We start from the raw sequence: 19428 nt of genomic DNA on the forward strand, positions 1-19428 counted from the left end.
CAATACACCTCAGCTCATCTGGATTGCTGCCCACTCAGGGGATTCTCAGCATCTTCTGAGCCACCAATTCCCCATCATTGCTATCAACCAGTGGTTCTCAACTAGGGGTGATTTTGCCTTCCCTCCCCATGGCATATTTGGCAGTGTCTGGAGACATTTTTGCTTATCATAACATGGAGATGCTACTAATATCTACTGGGCGAAGGGCAGGAATGCTTCCAAATATCCCAGAATTCACAAGACAGCCTCTGAACCAAAGACTTATCTGTCCTACAAATGTCAGTAATGCTGGGACTGAGACCCTCTGGTATAGACATACTATCAATTGCCAACAGTGTAAGATTTAAAAAATGATAATAATTATCACTGAGGCTGAGTCTAAGTTTTTCTTGTAAAAATTCCAGTAGTAGTAATAATGATTGTGATGATAGTGATTCTCTACTGGCAGCATGTAACCTTTTTGGAAGCCAGACTTACAAAATGTGAGATATTTACATCTTATTTTTTTCAAACCTGTGACAAACCAAGGAGGAGGGTTGTTTTTATTTACTTTGACATGGGAGAAAGGCAAGCTTAGAGAAGTTAAGTAACTTACTCAAAGTGAGACCTTAAATCCACATTTGTCTACCTTCAGAGTCTGACTTTTATCTGTGTTCTGGAAAGAACTACTGTTGAGAGCAGCCAGCATTCTTTGAATACTTACTATTAGCTGTCTGTATTATGTAAGCCTGTTTATGTATACAGTTCAATTTTTAATCATTCTACTAAATAGATCTAGTTTTATGAGCTTTCTTTTTTATAGAATACTTAATGCTTTGAAACCTACACCCTGTGTGTGATGTCAAAGAACTGAAGTGACTGAAATGTTCACTTTCATCAAGCTTTTCTGAGATAGCTTTAGAACCTGAATCTCATTGCTAACGTTTAAGGTACTTGACATCTATCGCTAAGCCCTAGGAGTTTGGTCATGCCTTTCTACTCCAGCTGTAGCTGTATCTTGACTTGTGAATTTTCTTCCAAAAGAACAACTTCTTAGAAGAGAAATGAATAAGCTAATTAATTAATCAATTAAGGATGTTTGCAAATTCTCTAACCCGGTTACTAGAAATTTTTCCACCTTGGATTCATTCCAAGCTCCTACTCAAAGCCTGCTGTCTGAATGTGGCTCCAGAGTTTTGAAATCCTATTCTAGTCCTGAGGAGAGATCCAAATGAACACTGGCCATTTTAAATGAAATATCGCAAGAGTTAGGTGTAAGTAGGCCCTCACTGGGAAACTTTGCGAGTCCCCAACCATCAGTGAGGAGCCACACTAGTATTTTCGACATTAATATTATGTTATCTTGCATAAATTTATTTTTCATTTCTAAGTTACCAGTTAGTTTTCAACATGTCCAAACTTTTAATTTTTTTATTTGGGAATAAAGAGATTTAGAGGTCATTTGCAGCCAATTGTTTTTCTTCTAGGAAATGGACATTCTTGTTTTGGGTTGACCTTCTAAAGTGTACTGAACGTATTCCTCTCAGTGATGACATCGAAAAGTCAAAGAACCTCATTATGGTGTGTGGCTCATAGATTAGACATTATCTGTGGCTTCATTTTTCTTTCTTTCTTTCTTTTTCCTCCTAGGGATTTAGGCAAGTTGATTGACTACTTTTTATTTTTTTATTTTATTTATTTTTTTTAGGCGAGGTAACCCTTGGTTGACCTTACAGATTGCAAGGACCTTGTCAGTTTACAATCACTTATTTTTTATGCCTACAGCACCTGGTCTTCCTAGGTGGTCTCCCATCCAAGTACTAACAAGGCCCAACCCTGCTTAGCTTCCGAGATCAGATGGAATCGGGCTTGTTCAGGATGGCATGGCCGTAGACTGATTAGTTTTTAGATTTGAAATGTCTTGAAGTTTTTCTTTTACAAGATATTCTGGTAAAGAATATTCAGCTTAAGAAATTTTGGCTTAATTATTATAGATACAATAAAAGAAATTGAGGGCGACAGAACTTCATGAAAATGCAGGTGTAGGACTATGAATATGGTTCGGTTTCTCTGAACCTCGACCTGGGAATTCAACAGCTGCAGTTTGTGGATTCACCCTCTCGTTTGCTATCTTTGACATAATGTACCTGTAACCCGTGTCAGCTTCTTTCTACTATCCAGCTTTTCTTCTCACCATCATCTAATTTACTGTTTATCTCTTTGTCTACTTTATAACTTGTGCTCACTACTCATAGTTTATCTGAATTATAATTCTGCCTCCTCAGAACTTTACCCTGCCCATGACCTCTGCTCTATCTCGTGACTTATATCTATGAGTTTATCAAATCCAGCTTTGTTGCACATTCCATATTTACTACTTTAAATTCTTATAAGAAGGAAATCGACTGGTCTACCTCATCCCCATGAAGGGAAACTTTCTTGGCATTTAATTTCCAACCAGTAATGTGAATGCTTAATTTGGAAAGCACTGCCTTTTAAAGATAGAGTTCTGTTGGGCAGAATGTTAGAATAATCTCAAGAATGAGAAGTATAAAGCGAAGTGGCTGAAGACCACTTCCAGGGAACTTGTGAATGGGCTGCTCCTGGGCCACAAAGTTGGGTGCATGTAGTAGAACGTAGCTCCTAGGAACTGGCACTTATCAGGGTGGATGGTTGTGGGTATAATCAAGGTGTCCGATATAAAATTCTCATCTTAAGGGAGATTTATATGATTTTTTTTTTTAATTAAAGTGATGCAGACATGTAAGCAATAGGAAACCAATGCCAAGGGTGATTTTAAGTTCTGTTTGTCCAAAGTTTTATGCCTTTTTATTATAATTTTGAAAACATTTATCATGTACTTCCATGTGTGTAGTCACTGTGCTACAGATACTGATAGAAAGTGAACTTAGAAATTTATAGTAATCTCTTCTGGTTCTGCTTATCCACTTCTTCGTAGTGGGTATAACATTTTACTGGGCTTATTATTTTAATTAATGGAGTTCAGTTTTTGCTTTTCATTCTTCATGGGGTTGTTCTAGTATTTTTGCCAAGTTGAGTTCTGCCTATGAGTGACTGAACCTTCATAACACACCACTTTCCAAATTAAACATCTAGGGTTAGCTACTGGTTGGAAATGAAATGTCAAATGGCTGGATTCTACTTCTCCCAGTCCTCTCCTGCCCTGTGGAAATATAGAGAACTTTGGTTTCTTGACTAGCTTGCTCTTCCATAATTGCTCGTTTCTTTAAATAATGTCTAATTTTGATATTTTGCATTTCCAAGAGGCAGCACAATCTTTTCAGCTCATCCTGTGGATTACTCATATGCTCCTTGGTTTGTAGGTCCTAAAACTGGATGGAAACTGCTTTGCTTTGTCCAACGCCACCGGTAAAAGAAAGAATTGGGACTAGCTGTGCCATTTCCATGGTACAAATACTCCTTACTGATACAAGTTTCTTTACTAGCCAGTGCTCAGAAATCATTAAAATCACTAATGTAAATCATCTTTCTCTATATCTATTTTTAAAAGTTTTGGGACAGCAGGGTATTCCTTATAGAAGTTGTTATATTTTTCCTCTGGTGATATCAAATGAAACTAGGTATAATGTGAAACCTGTAGCACCTTGGCTTTTTCTTGATGTCCTGATATGAAGATAATATTAAACATATATAACATAATACCTTTTTGAACATAAAATTTAGTTGTCCATCCTTCCTTCTTTTCTTCTTGCCCTCCCTCCTGCCCTCCTTTCTTTTCAGTAATCCGAAACACTTCTTTTTTTTTTTTACCTTAAAGAACAGAGGGGCAAATTGATTAAATATGAGCAATGTGGAGCAAATTGGTTTGAGAGGCAAAATAGAGAAACTAAGATAGTGTATTAGAATGCCTCCTTTCTTCTCCCTAACACACGCACGCATGCGCGCACACACACACACATACACAAACACACAAACAAAAACAAAACAAAAAACCCTAAAAGTAAGGCAATTGTGAATATTGATGTATCATTGTTCTAATTAAGAGCCTCATCACATTTCATCTGTGAGAAAGAAAACACACTTCTATAGAAGTCTAGCAAAGTCTGGCTTTTGGTAAAGATGATTAAAATTGATAGAGAAACTGTTTTCAGGTCTCAGGTTACAGGCATGATTGAGAAGACTGGCCACTTTTATTTCCACATTTTTACTGATTTATTTAACAAATATTTGTTGAACTCCTTCAGTGTGCCAGGTATTATTCTACTCACTACATGTATAATGATGAATAAAACAGAATTACATACATATTTTGAGTACTTTTTCCCTTTACTTACTTAGAATTGCATTTTTAAACGAACTTCCATTTTCCCTTTGGCTACCTTCTCTTAATCTAGAATTCAAACTATGAGTTAGTAGAATCCATAAGTTTTATTTTTATCTTTGATCCTGACCTTGGGTGAAATCTTTTTGCTGCTGCTGCTGCTGCTGCTGCTGCTGCTGCTGCTTCCTCCTCCTCCTCCTCCTCCTCCTCCTCCTCCTCCTCCTCCTCCTCCACCACCACCACCACCACCACCTCCACTACCTCTACTTCCTTCTTCTTTCTTTATTCTTCTTTCTTCTTTCTTCTTTTTCTTCTTTCCTTCTTCTTTCTTCTTCTTCCCCTAGCTGTTTCCAGAATGTCTTGGGTAAGATCTTTAAAACATGCTGAACCTCTCTGAGATATTATTATCTTAAAAAAAAAAGAAAAGAAAGGTATGGTTATTTGAAGGTATCAAAGCAAACAGATCTGAGTCCCAAGGGATTTACATAGCTCTATTAAGAATCACATATGTAAATTAGTGATTGAGTGGCATTTTTAAAGATAGTTTTGATGGAAAACAGAGAGATAAGTATGTCTCTTCCACCCCTAATTTCTCTCTGATCTCAAGGACAGACAATGCTTTTGTTCATTCTCTCCACCCAGGGTGACCTCTCCAAGTAGAAACCTTGTTACTTAACACTGGGGGTATGGGCTAATTTATTGTTAGTACTTGACCTGGACCCCTGAACCAAACCACCTGGCTCACCTGGCATGTGTTGGTAAAGCTGTGGCCCTTGGAGGGTCAGGTATGTGAATTAGTCCTTTTTACTAATGAGCTGTTGTGGCAGAAAAACACATACTGTTCTAGACTGTGGGAGCCTGCTTCACAGTTTCTTAAATTTTCTATCAGAGTGCTTCTCATTCATAGGTAATTGTTGATTTGAAAGGTATTCATTGCCTTTGCAGAAGAAACAAATGCACATCTGCAGAGAAGGGCTTCCTCACATGAATGAAGTTCTCATTATTTGATCAGAACAGGGTGCTAATTTCATAATTTCACATACTTTGGTTCAGGCCTAATATTCAAACAAGTTCGTAAATCTGAGAGTAGATTGCAACTGAAACAGTGCACGAGGGTCGTTCCTGCAGCTCAGTCCTTGTTGTCCTTCTGAGACTTATGAGGCTACATGGGGGGAACCTGATGGGACTGACAAGCTCGATCCACAAATATGTACTAATATAGCCATTTTTATAAGATTTTGGGCTGCCTGATTCAAAACTATTTTAGTAGAAAGTAAAATATCAAAATGAAAATTAGGTTTATTTTAACTTCCCTTCTTTTTTAAACATAAGCGATATAAATTGTTAATAGCTCGGCCAGAAGCATGAGGACAAGCACGGAGAAAGAGAAAAGAGTGCTCAACTTCGGAAGGCCTGGGTTTGAATTCTTGGGCCACCACTGGAATTAGAGGTCTGTGGTCTTGCAGAGGACACTTAAATTTTCTGGAAATAGTGGTAGTAATTGCAGCTCTGTAGGTTTGAGGCTTACAGAAGGTGATTGCATGGAAGGCAGCTGAAAAAGGATAATAGTGCTTGAGCATTATTAATATTAATATTAAGGATAAAATAAATAATTCTACTCAAAAGAGTTTAGAGTTGAACCAAGGCTGGTTGTCAGCATATAATTTTATAACTAGCAAAATATGAGCAAGTACCTCGCCTCTACTGTGTGCATGTTGTACAATTGTTTTGAGACGTATTGAGAAACTCAAAGCTGTCTAGTTTCATCTGATCTTTCTACATTTCTAAGCTCCTTTAAAAGTCATTATAAGTTATTTAAAAGTAAGTGAGGACTTTTCTTCTTAGCTCTGAATAAAATCCCTCTAGAACATAATAAAATGCACTGGATATGAAAAAAACGGGTTAGTACTTTTTTTGTTTTGTTTTCGAATGTTGTTAGCTTGAAAAGGCAAAAAGACCACTCAGCTTCTGAATAATCTCTGAGACTTCTGCTGCCCTTCTCACAACACATTAGAATCCACAGAGTTGACAAGATGCTATGCAGTGACAATGTTTGACTCTCTTTGGTCCAGTATTAAATAAACTCCTCTACATCAGCAGCTTTGCACTGGCTCCTGATGGACTCAAACTAGGGGCAAGACATTTTCTCTGGTTTTGAGTTACTTAGAGGCTACCAGAGAAATGAATATAGACTTTTGCAGACACGGTGGTGATAGATTAAGCAAAGATGCAGAATTCACTAAGATCTTAGAACATTCTTTAATGGATCCTTCATACAGGCAATAATAATGGGTGGTTTTCGTATAAGTGACTCAATTCCTGGCTTTACCACCTGGGATTCTACCTCTTTCCCTTCTGTAAATGCAAATAAACAAGAGTGTAAGGAAGTATGTATGAGGGGTGTTATTGTAGAAGGAATAGAGAATCAACTCTAATTTACTAAAAACAAAAGAAAAATATAAATGAATTATTGATGGTGACGAATTATTTGAAGTGAAGTTCACAACAAATTTATAAGTATTGGCTCCATGATTGAGAGCCGTGGTGTTAAGAACCTGATGATAAATATAACCATTTGATTTTAATTTTGGAAAATTGTGATATTTTGCTTATGTAATGGTAGAAACAAACATAAATGTCTCTATTGAAAGCAGGTCCTTCTGATTATAATTTTTAAAAGCACATTTAAAATAGATGACTGAGATTTGCTTAAATCTAAGTATAGTGCAACATTTAAGTAAAAAGTTCTAAAAATTTTTAAATTTTTCTGTATTTTAACTGTCACAACCACCTGCCCCCCCCCCCCACAAGACTTTCTATTCACTGTTTCAGGAACTAGAGAATCTTGTAAAGAATAAAAATTACTTTCTATCTCTATTTTTAATGAACCTTTAACCAAATGGGAAAAAAAAGATGATATGGTAAAGAAAAGGTCCTTGCATGTGACATAGATTGTGGTCACAGGGTTGGGCATGCGATCAGGGATGAGGGGTTTTATCCCTTAACAGTTTTCTTCCACTATTTTGTAAACTGTTATAAGATGGATTGGGTGATCTCATAGATTTTTTATCTGAAACACTCATTCTATGAATTGGTTCATCTATTTTTGATTCTCATTTGAGTATTTTAATGAAATGTAAAACCAAAAAAATGAAACAAACTAAAAACACATTGCTCCTGGAAGTGCATTTTGGAAAAGCAAATTAGCAGCAAAATAGAAGATTATGAACACCTTATATGAGTTCAGAGAGGTTCAGTTGATTGTCTTATGATTGATAGTTATGACAATTGTAAGAGAAAGCCAGCCACTGAGTTTTAAACTATTGTAGCCAAACCTACCTACTGTGGCTTCTCAGCTGTTTCTGTTTAGTGTGTAAATCTAATGTAGCTGAAAACTACTGCTGATTTTTATTAAGTTGAAGTCTGGAACTTCCCCATGTAATGATAGAAAAGCATACTTTCAATTAAAGGAAAACTGCCAAAGTTCTGAAATTCGTTTATTTTATTATTACTCGGTTTAACCCTAGAAATGGGAGATCAAGCAAGGTCACAAGTTCAATTTCCTCACAAGTTGTTTCTAGATCTAATTCACTGCAAATCATATAACCCTTCCCCTTTCGATATGGAATCTTTTATGGAATTATATATCACATCAGGGTCATCCTAGTCACTTCGGGGCTGGGAAAATGACAGGTAAATCAAACCAGGCAAAAGATTTCCAGTGAGCAAGTTTGGGAGGCAGAGGAGGGCTGGGTATTACTTTCTACAGCAGACTGAGTGTGCTGCAGTAAGCTTACATAGGCTCACAGGAACCCATTGTTAAATTTTCAGGAATTTGAAAAGCTGGTTTTTACACTGTCAGTAGAATAGAACTAGCTATAGCAGGAATATTCACACTATAAAAATTGGCAAATGGTCCTATTGGAGCTTTTTTTTTCTCTAGAGAGTCAGTTGTTAAACATTTACCAGCACAAAATCTAATAGACTCCAATTAACTTTTTTTTGAAGCCCTGTGGATATTCATGTATTTACATTTTTTTAAAATAAACAATACATGTTAAAAACCATTGTATAAGAGAAAGGTCAGATGTTTCTAGAATTGGATGGCTGTGTGGCATTACAGTCCACTTGATCATCTAGATATCAAAAAGTTTATTTAGACAGTAGTTGTTTCTACTCTATCTCCTTTGTACTTTACTTTTCTTTGAATTTATTTCTTCATGTCCAAGGAAGTCTGTCTCTATTTCTTTTTGTTTGTAATACACAAGACTAACTTGAGTGTCTGGTCAGATTTATTTCGCAGAATCAGAACCATGTAGCATAATGAGTCCATGGTCTTTGATTTCGTAGTGCCAAACAACCAACAGGTTTGAGGACTCTTGGTAGAAAATGGGAAAAAACTTACTTTAACAGGCTTTTTTTCCCCCTCAAATATAATAAACTGAACCCAGACAGTGTACTTCAAAATGAGAAGTCAATTATTTTTTAAAAAGTACTGGAAACTTAGCACACTAAAATGTATGATGTAAACTCTTAAAGATAGATATATGTGGATATGGAAAGGTCTTTCTATTATGATCTAAATGAACAGAATGTGCTAAAGTGAGCCTATACTGTACAATATCTACATGCAAATGATTTTTAAAAATATTTTTCTCGTTTCATTCTTTTGATAATTCATGTCAAAAAGTATACTCAAAAGTGTGTTAACAGAAGAGTGGAAAGGAATTATGGTGAACAAATGTCAAATATTTCCATGTAGGTTAATTTAGGGGCACACTTTTGAGAGAAATCCTTATTTGAGTTTATGCTTTGTGTAAAATATAAGCCCTTCCAACGAGATAAACAGTGTGTGTAGCAAGTTAATACAGTCACTTCCTTAGTAATGAAAGGAGAGAAGCAAATTGGCAGATTCTTTGGCTTGTAAAACATAATCTGGATCAGATGCATTGGTATGTTCTATCAATTGATGATTCTTTGATAGATCTTATTAGAATTACCGATGTACCAGGGGAGATGAAGTTTTCTTGTCACTATTTGCAAGAAATCAACCACTTTATTTTGAACTCCTAGAACAGACAGAGATGGACGTGCTGCACATCCCTGATTTCTACATATTTGCATATGTGAAGCAGAGTTGTACAGTACACTATGTGAACATGTAATGTCATCTGTCTTGTGTGTTGCCATTACTCACATATAGAATGTACATGTAATCAGTTCCTATTTTATGTCATATCCATCTGCATTTGCAGCATTTCAAAGACTAGTCTGAAACATCTTGGCACAGATGGGGAAAGCAAAGTTGCTTATAAGTTCCAGAACTACTAAGACACAGATCAAACATATGATGTTAATAAATAACTTGGATGGGGGTAGAATTAAAAATTAGATTATTTATTTAGAAAGTTGAAAGTCTCCATTTGTGATCTTTACTCTGTTCTTGAAAGGAAGTAGGTGCTGGGTTTTGTGTTTTGTGTTTTTCCTCCATCCTCACATTTCCCTCCTCCCCCTTCCTCATGTTTCGAATTAAAATCTAAAGACAGACCGAAGGAGTGTATATATAACTGCAAGAAGGATGTGGTAAATCATGGCAGTGGTTGGTGACCTCATAGACATGGTGGTGTCAGGGATGTAAGACTGAAGGCGAATCCTCAGCTCCTAATGCATTTACTTGAAATCCCTCACCCTCATAGCATATCATGGGTAATAGCATATCATGGATAATTACATTTTTACAAACGGTAGAGAAAATCATTTTGACACACACATAGTATTTTCCAGCCAGACCAGCCTTTCAATCTTTTACAGCTTTCATGCATTAAAGCTCATATTTTCTTTATTTTTAAAATATTATAATTAATAATAGGTTTGTTCTGTGGTCAGCCTCCAAATAGAAGATGCCAAGGAAGACCCCCTTTTTTCTCTATTTGCCCCAAGTTAAATATTGGATACTTTTTTCTTTGTGGAAGTTTGTGCTACTCGTGTTTTTCATTAAAAAAGTTATGGCAACCAAATTTTCATGGAGATTTTTAGGAGCTTTGGTCATTTTTCAGCCTATTGCTGTGTGTAATAGAATGAGTTATGTTTAGTGGCAAATCACTGGGGGAAAAAAAAAAGGCGAAAAAGTCACAGAAGAAATATTGTTATCGATTTCTTTGCCACTACTATGCAATGAAGTGAATTCTGACTGGACGAACCTCAAAAAGGTCATCCTCATTAGCCACTCAGCTGCTTCAAAATTCTAGAGAACAGAAAAATTGGGGGACAATATTCTTTTAACACTTTCTGATCAGATGTGGTATTTCATTTTGAAAATGAAATTAATTCCTCTGAGGGCTTTGAAATTTTAATAATACACAATAAATAAAATCATATCTAATAACTCAGCAGTTTCATTTGGCACCATCATCATCTTCTAGATGTACTGCAACTGTGGAAACATAAATACTTACAGGATTTGAAAGCCCAGTTTCTATTTGCTAAATAAACTTGGCTTACTTTAAATTCCTCTGTGTACAGTCATTAATACAATCGACTTTGACAGCATTTAATTAAAGTGCTTTTCTCTATTAAATTCATTAAAAGTCCCCCCACCCCTGGCCCCAAAGTACATAACTGCTTTCCAGATGCTGAGTGGCAGGGACCTATGAGCCTCACTTTTAAATAACTTCTCATTTCTCTTTGTAAAGTGTTTATTACATTCAATTTAGAAACTGTTAAATATGGCTTAGAAAGAAAGTCAGATTCCAGGACATGTTCCTCATCCCTTCAGCAATTTCTTAAAAAAACAAAAAAACAAAACAAAACAAAACAAATGTTAGTTTAACTCATCTGAATAAGCATTTATTATCTGTTTTTTTTTTTTTTATATTCTCTCAATACTCCTAGACATTTAAGCTGGGAGGTAATAAAGATATGATTTCCATATTGCAGAATTTGCATTAGTTAAGCAGATACTTGGATTGAATACCTTTGCTTGCAGATTCAGGGAGAGTGAGCATAGCAGGCCAGTATTAATAGATTATTGACGGTTTAATGTCTTGGCACCTACTTAGCCCGTGAAGTATAATAACCAGGAAGCTGTCTGATATAAACGCAGTCAATAGCATTTTCAATCAAAACCTTTCAGTTAATTGCTGGTTGACCTTAGAGATTTCCTTTAGGCAATGTCGTCTTTAGTTTAGGCCACAAGGACCATATTGATTTTAGAGTTTATTCTGAGACGATTATTTAATACCTATTGCTCCAGAATATATGGTAAATTTTGCCTTGTCTGCGTCTACCAAATGAATTGTCTTTTTGGCAGTGCTTTTCACAAATATTCCCTTTATCAGCTCTACTTTGAAAATATCTCATTAAATCTGTTCTCAGAAATAGAAATTGGGAATCTTGAGAGAACACATGATCAAGTGTTTTAATGTGATAATAGAGTTTTGATAGAATTCTTTGCTCAGTCTGGAATTACAATTCCGACAAAGACCCTGAGAAAACTAAAAACTATACTCTCAGTAAGGGTAATTATGTAATACCTCAAAAGCACTGCACTATGGAACAAAAATGTTTTTTAATGCTAAAGTGTTTTTTGGTCTCTGTAAGAATAAATGAAATGGCTTATATTTAATTTCTGGATTTCCTATATTTCCATGATTTAGTTTTAGGTGAATATTTCTAAAAACAAAGTTTGAGAAACTCTAACTACACTACAAAGGCAGGAAGGAAGCAGCAAAGGCAGGTTCTGGCCCTAACTTTAAACCATTTGCCACACTCTGGATTGCGTGGTGTTGGGACCACAGAGGTTGAATCAATGTGGGAGCAAAAATACATGCTTCGAAATAATTTTGTTACTTTTCTTTCTTGGTTGGTTCTTCACACATGAAGAATGCCATTTATTCTACTCAAAGAATAATCATTTTGGCATTTAACATGTGTTTTGGAAAAAACCTGCAGTGTTTTCTGTAGCATTGTGAAGATGGGCCACATTCTTTCACATTTCACTCAGTTAAGAGCCATTACTGTCTCAGGCTTTTATTGTGATACACATGACCCATTTTTAAGCTAATACATCTAGTTTTTATAGATTCTCTCTTTTTAAAGGTTACCTTTCTTTGTCTTACATGGATTCTCTCATTGTTATTTGTTGTTTTCCTGTTTTGCCTCCAGCAGCTTTTCTTGTCATAGAGGCTGTCTGCTGTAGGCCTTTTGAGCTCTGTTGAGAGTAGAAATATTTCTGCAGATTGGCGAGCAAGAGAGTGAAGCAAACTGATGAATATGTCAGTTTTTATCCCTGAGAATAGTAACACCCTAAATGTATGTCTCCGAATGTCAGTGATTTTCAATTGGATAATTTTGGGGGGAATTAAAGAACTGCATGGTATTAGTCTGTTCAAAGTGTATGTGTGAATCTAATATTTTATTACAAACTATTGTAATTCAGCTCTTTTTAGTGATAAGTATATTTTTTGAGTGCTTATGTGAATGTGCCCTTTTGTTCTCTCCCCTTAGAGCTATTAGACATATTCTAATTTTTAAGACTTTGGGTTTGCATTATATGACTAGTAGCAGTACAGAAGTATTCTGGAGATTTTAGGATAAATTTTAAGTTTTAACTGTTCACTCAAAACACAGTACCTGACACCACGCTAAATGCTGTGTGTAGAGATGAATATAACACAGATTCTAAGCCTAAGGAACTCACAGATTCGTGGAGAGATAGTTACACGGGCAGATGACTATAGGTAAGGACAGAGAAAGAAAATCACAGAAGAGGAGCACATATATGCAGAGCCCAGTGGGGAGGAGGACCTAGAGGCTCCCAGGAAGTGGTGCTGCTCAGGGTCCCTTACGGAATTCCTCATCAGAGGAGTTTTCCAAGTGAAGGGGACGACAGAGGCAAAGGCACGAATGTAGAGGGGCCAAACCACATGTGCACTGCTGCGTTAGAGTCACAGTCTGAAAGGCAGGGGTTAAGGAGCAAGGACAGGGGCAAGGGCACAAGCTGCAGGCAGCTCACAGAGCCTTTTTGGAAGCCCAAGAGGCCTTAACCCCTCGTAAGGCCACTGAAGGCCTCTGGCAAGCTGTTCCATTGGCCATGGCAGGAGGCCTATTGGGAGGAAGTCATAGTAATTCAGGCAAGAGATTATAAAGCTCTGAATAAGTGTAATGGAGTACATATGGAGAGGGGAAACTAACCCAAGAACTGTTTAAAAGGAATAATCAGCGGGACGTGGGACTGACTAAATGTGGAGGTTCAGGTGAGGGGAGAGAGTGAGCAAGAACTCAGATACTGACTGGGACAACTTGGGCGACGGGCCTAGGATCACCAACCAAGGGTATCAATGATTAATTCCCTGTCCGTGTCATGTGTAAGTATGTTTGTTTTGTCCTGAACTTTCAACTATTAAATTAAATCCGCCCCCAAGTACATTCGCATTTGAAAGTATAATGACTTGACAGTTCCAGTTTCTGAGGATGACCTACACAGGATAAACAAATATGCTTAGAAAAGCTGAGGTAACATGGCACAGGGGCAAATTTTGACTTGCTCTGTGAACTTGAGTAGATAAGGATGCTGCACACCTGGCCTGGGAATGCGATGGTTCTTCTGCATCTTGGAGACTGGATTCTCGTTTGGGAAAAAGAATCGCCAAGCCAGTTACTTTGCCCCAAGGAATCAGGAACTGAGGATTTCTCTTTGCAGTGACCACCCTGGGTATCCCAGGAGGAGGAAAGCACTGTCTGGATTAAGAGTGCCTGGCCCTGTCCACTTTCCAGCTCTCACCTGGTACGCTTGCCACCAAGTTTAGAGGCAAAAAGTTCTCCATACCTGGTTTTAGTTAGTTCATTAATTTAGAGAGTATAAAACCAATATCTTTACAAAGAATTATAAGTGCCTTAGAATTTAGAAGAATACTCTAGAATTAGCCTTTGGGAAATTTTACCTCAACTTATTTTATTTTTTCATATTCTTTTTTCTCTTGAGAGAAGACAATTCAAGGAAGCCAGTTTCTGATGAAATTAAATGAAGTTGAAAACTAAAGCTTGTATTTGATAAACTCTCCTCTGACACCTTTTCATGGCTAAACCACAGGGATTGTTGCTGCCACTCCCTAGAGGTCAATGACCTCTAACTCACAGTCCTAAGAGGAAAACCCTTCTTTGATCATTTGACTTTGTTTACCCAGTATGGACTTTAGATTATAATAAACCATAATATGTCAGTGGTGTGGTAATGCCAGATATTTTGTCTTTTACCAGAGTGGTTGATTATAATACACCGCTTAAGATTTACTTTCTATAAAAGGAATATTCGTACTTTTATGTGTTTGATTCACACAGTGCAGTTTTCTCAAGTCCTGTTATTAAGTGGTTACATCCAGAAAGCAAAAAATATGCTGAGGTAGTAGTTTATTGGTGAACATCTAATATTTTCACTAACCATAACTGTCAGATCATTCTGACTTCTGAGTGCCCAACTGTAAAAATTACGCAGAAAATGTGACCTATCATGGGATTCTAAATAGTCCCATGTGAGGCCTCAGACACATGGATTACCTTCTTTCTTATTTTTCTTCCCAAGAATCTAATGTAAACACCCTTTCTCCTTCAATAATTTAAACCCTCTTCTTTGAGAAGCTGGAAAACAACATAACTACAATGTCACTAGTGCCATTGCAATAATGGGGGTTTTTAATCTTAAACTGAGTCCTGGCTGAGTTTTTTCAGGAAGCCTCTTTCTTTTTTATGATAGCGCATTTTGACGAAATGGGGTATGTGCTTTTAAAAGTGAGATTAACATTCGGGAGAGGAACTTCTCCATAATGTATATTCCAGTTTTTTGTCACTTCTTTGTCTTCATTTTTAACCCTAAACTTGAAACATTGATTGGTATCCTCTGTCATTTTTAGTGTTATTTTTACATTTTAATTGGAAGATGTTGGTTCACAGTAAAATGAATTTGTGTTCAAAACTTAAATTTAAACAGAACATATTTTTGCATTTTTCTCCATTTACAGCTAAACAACATTAAGAACATGCTTGTTATATGTTAGATTCCAGGGTTTGTGATTTTGGGGCCAGAACACAATTTTATATATTCATTTCCTCCTCTGAAGAATAAATGCATCGATATTGTGAAACACTTTGTTGTTACTTTGATAATACCCTAATTAAAAGATTTAAATAACTACAAATTTGGCCACCAAGTCGCATTAGATAATGATCATTACATAATGTATTGAGATCCTATGACTTAAAGTATATATAATTCTTTTCCCCCATATTCTCCTTTTTGGGTCATTCTTTACCAAATAAGTATTTTTAAGTTACTATTTTTGTCACTGGTTTTATAAATACTAAGAGATTTAGAAGTGGTTTGAATTCTGATTCTACTGCTTTATCTTAGGAATCATTATTTAAATCTTCATTGACACAGTTCTTTACTGGCTACATGATGTCAGTTCTTATAAAAATGTATCTGTTCTCTTCCTCCATTTAACTTAACATGTTCCCTCTTAAAAAGAATCAAAATTCTGCTCTGGTAAAACTTATTGGATGAAATTTATTTATCCATGTTCTAGTCTCTGTATTCCATCCTTTCAGGCTTACTTTGAATCTATTTTAAAAAATCAGATTTTAGAGCTCACTGGGCTATTATCACTGACATTTGATGAAGCTGTTTTCATTTGGATCACATTTTTACTGTACTTGAGAATTATTTAGCCAATCAGATTAACTGTTTAAGAATTCTAATGAGTCATTCTTATCCTGAATCCTTTGCACATCTTTGGCCTTTTGCTATTGATGTGATATTATGAATTTCTAGGTTGATTCTTTTACTGCATTATGAATTCCTGGGGTTCAAATCATCTTAACTTTCACCCTTTTCATTTAATTACCTTGGTTATCTTTAACTTGATTTAGAGCTTCTTCTTTCATTCATGCTAGAGCAAAAGCCACCCTTTTCTCAATTATCCCAATGAAACAAGTCATGCATTTGTTTAAAAATCAGAATCTCTGTACACTGGAAACTTACTGGATTTCATTATCCAATGTCACCATAAAAGAAATAAATTTAAAAAAATCAGAATCTCAGAGGTAATTATTAGCTCTCGTCATGACCATGTTATTCCTTACTAGTTTTAACACAAAAATAAGTTCTTTAATGACACTTTAGTGTTACCTAGTCCTTGAATCTAGTCTTTAAAAGATAGGCCTTCTCTTTGAATTTTTAGTCGAGTTTTCTGTTTTGAGAAGACATTGTGAAGGATGGTGGAGGTGTATGAGAACAAGGAGGAAATGAATGCTCATGGGTGTCAGGCAAATGGAACTGGGGTAGGTGGGATGGAAGGTTTCTCCCAGGCAGAAGGGTATATGGTTATGACCTGGTCCATCCTGAAGAGTCTGCTCTTCCTGAATCATCTTGTACATTCTGTCTGTCCTGTTTATAGAATGGTTTTGGTCATGTTATCAACGATACTGATGAAAGGGAAGGTACAATTGCCATTAGATTCAATATATGCCTGTGCTTTACCTCTCTTATGTTCCAACAGGAGAGATGATTGTTTCATAAGCTGCATGGTGTCTATTTGATTGAGATATAGTTACTTGTCATGACTCTGCTTAATTTACTTTCAGCTCATTTCCTTATATTGCAAAATCAGCTCACCCAGCTACCCCTTCAGTATTTGCAGATTCTAGCAAATACTGAATAGTCAGATTAATGACTGCAACACATTTTTTTTTTACCCAATCCATACCAAAGTTGGTGGTATAAATTGTTCTTAATTTGTTACCAAAGAGGAAATGATATAAGCCAAAGGCTCTTTTAAGAACTATGCTTCCGCCAACACCCAAGTTTATTTTAACAGATTATTGCATCAGTGTTTTTATTCTTTTATCTTTGACCAAAGTGTTTATTTTGAGAACTAATTATTAAACTGCATTAAAAACACAACGTTCCAATACCATCTTGGTTACAATATTAAAGGCAACTAAGACTAAGGCTGGATGAAATTGAACACATACTTCCATGTCCGATTTCCTGCCATTTTGCTTGTTTGTTTTGTATTGATTTTTCTTGACATGGTCTTCTTTTATTGAGCACCGCTCTTTTTTTTTTTTTTTCTTATTCTCGCTCTCCTTTTTTTATTATTATTTTTTAAATCCCCTTCCTATAGCTGTATGTGCTAAGAGCAATTGTAAACGGAGACCAACTTATATTAAACCTGCCTGGAGTCAAAATGTAATCTAACACCTGTAGTCTGTAATTTGTCATCACTTCATGGATACTTTTTTTTTTAATAACAGATTTCCTGAGTTTTGACCTTAGGATACTGTATAATCCAAAAAAAGCAACAAAACTAAACCATGGTTTTTAATAAGTCTTATAATGTTAGGATGTGAAATTATAACCATAGGAGCCAACTTAAGTAACATCATTTGAAGTTAGAAATAGTGCTGAGTTGTGTGTCTTGGAGACTGTGTTTTGCCTGTGAAAATGTCTTTGAGTGATAAAGTTCAAAGGCAAATCACAATGCATGTGTAATTTCTCTTACACTCATTCTCTAAGACCTTTCTAGGTGACTTGGCTCAGGTAAGGATGTTTTAAACTGTGTGGTTTACTTCGGATTTTATAGTGTAGTGCTTGGTTTTTATTAGGAGAAAGACTAGGCTCTATGTGGAGTGCGATTCATGTAGTATAGGGTTTTCAAACTTTTCAGTTTCAGGATCCCCTTTTACTTTTTTTTTTCTATTGAGGATTCCAATATTTGCCATAGTGGAAGTTAATTCTGAGAAAAATTTTAAATGTTAATTTCAAATAATTATAAAAATATTTTTATAAAAATGTAAAAAAATTAATTTTACATTAACTTTATATTACATTTTATATATAAAATCCAACAGATTTTTTATAAAAATGTATTTTTATGAAAATAACTTTCCAAAACAAAGAAATATGAGAGTACTACTATTTTATATATATTTTTGCAAAAGCTTTAAATATTTGGCTTAACTGGATTCTCATAATTGCTTCTACATTCAATCTGATTTAATATGTGGTTTTGGTTGAAGTAAATGAAGAAAGTCAATCTTCACACAGACATGTATTTATAAAAGGAAGAAATATTTTAATAGCCTTTCCAGGTAATATTCTTTGATACTACAGCAAAACTCTACAAGTGGTTTCTTAAAGGTTAGTTGGAAAGTGGAATCTAAAATCATATTAATGAACTTTTCATACTTTCGTACCTAGTTACTTTATAATTCATTGATTTGCCTTTCATTTTGAATGGATCTTTTATATATTCATGATATTATAATATTGTATATTGGTCATTTGGAAAATATTGATATACCGAGTTATGTAGATCTTCTAAATATTGATGCGTTTCATTTTGTGACATTTAAAAAAATTTGTTAGATCACCACCAATATTATCAGAAAAGTCTTTAAGTTGGGGGAGCATTAAGCTTATAATAGCAGCTAAGAGTTTTCAAAACTTGGAATTTTTGCTTGAAAGGTCTAATTTTACCATTGGCAATAAATAGTATCAAATATTTTCCTTGAAATGACAGGCCTGCTTCATGCTTAAGAAAATGTCTGCCAAATACCCCAGTCTGAATAACCGTAGTTTGTTCATTGTTCTTTGCAGTGACAATGGTATTCCGCGGCAAAGGTGGCTAGCTCAGATCATAGCTCGAAGAACTGCACCAGTGCTCTTTCTCACGACGACCCTCTTATACTTGACTTCTTGTATACTACAGAAGTGCTCTATGTGTACTTCCCATTTCCTCACACAGAATATTAAAAAGAGGTATACTCAAGAGTTGGGATTTAATATAATTGATAATACAGTGCTACACCAAGGACATTCTTAAATGAAAGTGGCGTTTTCGCTATGTGTGTGTGGCAGTGAAGAAAACAACTCTAGTGCAGTTTGGTGCCATCGACTTGGTTTATGCTAATAGGCCAGCAGTGTTCCCGCCATTGCTTTTGCTCCAGCATCATCAAAAAGGCCAAGAATGTGTTAGTTCTGCCATAAATATTGTTTTGATATCATAGACCTCTTGATGGGGTATCAGGATTGCCCCTGGAGTTTACGAACCACACTTTGAGAATCCCAGATAGAATATATCTTCCTAATA

At 35.7% G+C, this 19428-nt stretch overlaps 1 protein-coding gene and 1 non-coding gene across 4 annotated transcripts in view; one reads left to right on the forward strand and one right to left on the reverse strand.

The window, feature by feature from the left end:
- The window catches only part of SATB2 (SATB homeobox 2), a 177489-nt gene that overhangs the window by 146355 nt on the left and 11706 nt on the right, over positions 1–19428 (forward strand). The window lies entirely within an intron of this gene.
- LOC118614698 lies at positions 1756–1874 on the reverse strand. Its single transcript, XR_004956136.1, has one exon. It is a non-coding gene; the product is annotated as a 5S ribosomal RNA (ribosomal RNA).

Source organism: Rousettus aegyptiacus, unplaced genomic scaffold (genome assembly GCF_014176215.1).
Source record: "Rousettus aegyptiacus isolate mRouAeg1 unplaced genomic scaffold, mRouAeg1.p scaffold_m13_p_2, whole genome shotgun sequence".
Classification (NCBI taxonomy): Eukaryota; Metazoa; Chordata; class Mammalia; order Chiroptera; family Pteropodidae; genus Rousettus; species Rousettus aegyptiacus.